Raw genomic sequence first — 5,032 nt, 5'->3', positions numbered from 1 at the left:
TTCTGACGCTGCACTGCACTCAGCACAGTCGTTCAAGCTGCCTTGAGCAACAAGGGTCTTGAAAACGTTCCTAATGGTCTGGAAGGAAAAAGTGCAGTAAATACTGGTTCACTTTTACAAGAAGCAAAAATTCCAGCAGAACACACAATTTTAAAACTACCGCTATAAAACAAGTCTAAATATAGATGGAGCCTTCTACAGTTCTCTTCCAGGTGATGGTGGCCCGGTGCCCTGGATGTAGCTAGCCCGGGCAAAAGCATCACTCCTTTTCCTCCCCATCCTTTCTTGGGTCCTTAGCTCAGCTTGGTGAAGGCTCCTCTGTCCAGTCATGCCAAAGAGAAAAGTGGCCTTTCAAGGCGTAGGAAATGAAGATGATGAAGAAGAAATCAGTGTCTCCGAGAAGAAGGTGGTGGACCTGTGGCTGGGGCAGGAGGTCCTGAGAGCCATTTCAAAGGTAAACACTCTTTTGGTGATGATGAGGAGAAGGAGGATGAGGGAGTCCAGCAAATATGACAGCCTGGCCTCAGAGGATGTGAAAAGTCAGGAGGCAGCCACACTCCCCAGTGAAGGGGGTGTATGGATCACACCCTTCAATCTACAGGAAGAGATGGAAGAAGGCCACTTTGAGGTAAATGGCAACTACTTCTTGAATCAAGAAGCTCAGATAGGAGACAGCTGGCTGGACAACATTGACTGCGTAAAGATCTGGGAGCGGCCACCTTATCAGTGCCCACCATCAGACTCAGAGGAGGAGGACAGCCTGGGCCAGACATCAGCGAGTACTCCAGCCCTCTTGGAAGGCCTTCTGTTGCTGCTGTTGCCAAAGGAGACAGTGGCTGGGGCACCGAGGCATCTACAGGCCAGAGGAGCAGGCAAAGCGGGCAACAAGGGGACTGGGTGGCCCAGTTACTCTGAGAGTTTGGACAAACTCTCTGGGTTGGTCTGATCAATCTTGGTGTGTATCAGGAAACAAGGGAATGGATGGACATGTGGCTGAAGGAGTTGGGGTGCTGGACCCAGTGACTCCCTGGCCTCATGCCCCCAACCTTATCTGGACATGTTTGCTGAGGAATTGGCAGAGGTAGAGCTGGACACCCCAACCCCTACCTAGGGAGGAGAAGTAGAGTTGCCAGGAGATGGTTTGATGGATGTGATGTGGGAATATTAGTGGGAGAACACAGGGGATGCTGGGCTGTGTTCATCTCCAGCACCCAGATGCAGACTTGGGTGAATGAAGGCTACTTCCAGGATGGTGTTTATTGCCAGATGCTGGAACCCCCTGGTGAACAGTTTTACAACTCCAAATGTATTGATTTTGACCTCTACACCTGAGCTTGTGGAGGGCGCAATTTGGTGGCCCCTTCTTTCCTGAACTCTGTGAAAGAAGCTCCAGCTGTCTCGGGCATTGAGGACATTGGGGCCCATATTTTAGCCAATTTTCCTTTACCAATAAAAGCCTTTAGTTGTGTGTGTGTGTTGGGGGAGAAGTGTAAGTGGAGAAGGCATATTCTTGAAAGTGAAGCAGCCATCCACAATTAATTAGCGAGGAGTGGCACATTAATTTGAAACTACCTTTGAAGGCTGATTTTGCTACGAGGCCTTGATGATCTAGTTTACTTCTTTGGTTTACAGAACTTTAATATTGATGGAAAGTTTAGATTTTTGAGGGCGAAAGGAATCATGAGCCCTCTACAATTCCATCAGTGCCCCAGTGCGCTGAGAGAACACCTTATTTGGGGACAGTAATTTCATCTGCCCCCTTAAAAGGCTTCAGGTGACTCCCTGTGCCTGAAAACGAGGCCACTGATTAAGGCTTCAGGTGACTCCCTGTGCCTGAAAACGAGGCCACTGATTAACTTACTGTACAAGTTCTACTTTCCATTATGTATCTAACCTAACATTTGATCGCTCCCAATATATCTCCAGATATTATTCTTCCAAAGCTAAAAACACAATAAGTAAATAGATTATCTTCAACATATCTTTTCAAAACATTGTTCTCTATGTGTATAAAAATAAATCCAGGGACATATGGCTTTAGCTACAACATGGCAAGAGCTTGATAGTTGTCACTCTCACCCTTAAAACAAGAAAACTATAACATACTAAAAATCAATGCCTTTTATTGGACTCATTAAAGAACTGTGGTTGCAGGGCAAACAGCCACTCCTAAATCTGGAGAGGCGGGTGACTCTGTGGAGTCACAGCCGACATCTGCTTACTTGGAGCTGAAGCCACAGAAACTATAAAATGGTAGGAAGGCTCAAATGGTAATGTTAACAAATTGCTGGAGCCTCAGTGTAAACTAGCATAAGAATGAGAAACTCTAGGGGCTTCAGTTTTAGGGAGCAGCATCATGTTTTTGTGAATTTTACCTTCATGAAACCCACCAGGATCTTACATAAAGTGTCAAGAAAGATTCTCTCTTGGCTCTGGCAGGGGGAGGAAGTGCATAATTGTTATGAACTATGCCTGGAATGTTCTCCATAAAAGAAAAAAAAAAAAAAGCTGACTCTCCAGGAGAAAAGACTTTGCAGAGCTATATTCCACTTGGAGGAAGGGCCTATCTTATAATACAGCCAGCTTTAGCCTTCCCATCTCACCTCAAGGAAAAAAGGCTAAACTATGAGAGCAAAGCTTGTGAAGCTCACAACCCCCGGAAACAGGCCCACCAAAAGACTGATACTTAATGAAAAGACTATGTAATTCTTCCCCATCCCACACCTTAGCACTGCACACAGGGCGCCAACATAAACAGTGGACCACAGCTGAAGGAGCTGTAAGACTCAGATCTCTTGAAGGAGTACTTAGGGAAGCCCTAAATTAAGAGGGGAGACAAAAATAAGAAAATTGGAGGAACGTTAAGCCTCTCCCACCTATGGCTATTGCAAATATTAAACACAGCTCAACTCCCAGACAGATTAACATAAATCTTCACAGTAAAGACGTAGTTACCTTAATTCCTATTACTCTATGGAATATGTTCGGCTACCAACAAAAATTACAATGCATGTTAAAAAGAAAAAAAAAATCCTTAGGAGACAAAGAAATCATCAGACTGAGACTTAGATATGACACAGATGTTGGAATTATAAGACAGAATTTAAAAGAATTTATGATTAAAATGCTCAGGCCTTTAATGGAGAGTAAAGTGAAATATTTAAAGGGTTAAGAGAAAAAAACTAGAATTCTATATTCAGTAAAATTCTCCTCAAATGTGAAAGAGAAATCAAGACATCTCTTGCAAACAAAGATTGAAGGAATTAACTGCTATCAAGAAATGTGTTAAAAAGTTCTTCAGGCAGAAAGAAAAAACAGTTCAGAAACTCAGAAAGAGCTATGAAAAAGCAATAAATTAAGGTAAAATAAAATCATTTTTTAATTTTTTAATTTAGTTTCAAGTATACAGTACATTGGTTAGACATCTATATAGTTCATAAAACGATGAAAATTGCTTCCTCTCTCCCCTCACCCTCCACCTAGCCTATACATTAATGCTAACTGCATTCCCTAGGCCATGCTCCCCGTCCCTGTGACCATTCATCAGCTACTAATTTGTACTTCTTTAGCTCTTCACTCCGTTCTTCTAGCCCCCCAAACCCCTCCCCTCTGTCCATCACCAAATTGTCCACTATATTTGTGAGTCTGTTTTTGATTAGTTTGTTCTTTTTATTTCTTAGATTACGCATATAAGTAAAATCATATAGTGTTTATCTCTCTTTGTCTGACTTAAACACTTAATCAAAGCAATATCTTTTTCCATCCTTTTTCTTTTCACATGTCTTGTTTTCTTATCCTTTCAGCCACTCTATCTTTTGGTTGGTTTTCATTTAAGGTACTTATTGATAGGAATGTAGTTGTTACCATTCTATATTCCTGTTTTTGATACATGTTTTTTCATCTTAAAGAAGTCCCTCCAACATTTTCTGTAATATTGGCTTGGTGGTGATCAATTCCTTTAGCTTATTTTTGTCTGGGAAGCTCTTTGTCTGTCCTTCAACTCTAAGTGATAACTTTAATGGATAAATTATTCTTGGTTGTATATCTTGGGTCTGCATCCTGTCAAATATATTTTGCCAAGCCCTTCTGTCTTGCATAGTTCCTCTTGAGAAGCCAGCTGCCAGTCTTATGGGTGTTCCCTTATAGGTGATTATTTGTTTTTCTCTTGCTGCTTTTAATATTCTTGCTTTGTATTTAACCTTTGGCATTTTAATTATGTTGTGTCTTGGTGTGGGCCTCTTTGGATTCCTGATTTTGGGAATTCTCTGAGCTTCCTGGGGTTTTATGTCCATTTCCTTCACCAGGTTAGGGAAGTTTTCCACCATTATTTCTTCAAACAGCTGTTCAACATCTTGATTTTCTTCAGTTACACCAATCAGATGAATATTGGGAGCCTTAATAGTGTCCCATATGCTCCTTAAATTATTTTTATAGTCTTAGTATCTTTTTTCTTGCCATTCTGATTAAGTGTCCTAAGTAGGGCATTTGATCCTCTTCTTTACTCACTTTGTTTATTCCATTTAATATACTTCTCATCTCAGATAATGTGTTCTTCATTTCAGATTGGTTCCCTTTTATAATTTCCATTTCCATTTTTATGTTTTTTATCTCTATGTTGAAGTTCTCACTGAATTTATCTACACTTCTCAAAAGTTCATTGAGCATCTTTATAACAAGTGATTTTTTTTTTGATTTATAAGTGATTAGATTTCTAAACAAATTAATCTTCTATAAGTTCTATACATACAAGGCTCTCATTCTTCATTTAGCTTTGATTTACTTCTTGGAAGTTTTCATCTTTCTGACCATCTACTTTTAAACCTCTTGGCATTTTGTTTTTTCTGGATTCCCCAACCATTATTTAAAAACTGGGCTACAGCCTTTTTCACTGGTAACCTCTTGTTGTCAAGAGACAGGAACTTATTTATAGTAGTTCTGTTGGTTCCCGGACCGTATAAATAATTTTGTATGAAGGCTTTGGCTGCTTGTTGCCTTGAATCTCTCACATTTTGATCTTTTAGCCTTAGAGCCC

At 40.7% G+C, this 5,032-nt stretch overlaps 1 pseudogene; it reads left to right on the top strand.

The window, feature by feature from the left end:
- The first annotated feature begins 328 nt into the window (after positions 1–328).
- Positions 329–1,332, top strand: LOC102889586 (annotated as a pseudogene).
- Positions 1,333–5,032: the final 3,700 nt, after the last annotated feature.

This window comes from Pteropus alecto, unplaced genomic scaffold, assembly GCF_000325575.1.
Source record: "Pteropus alecto unplaced genomic scaffold, ASM32557v1 scaffold24, whole genome shotgun sequence".
Taxonomy (NCBI): Eukaryota; Metazoa; Chordata; class Mammalia; order Chiroptera; family Pteropodidae; genus Pteropus; species Pteropus alecto.
This window is presented reverse-complemented; position numbering and strand designations above follow the sequence as displayed.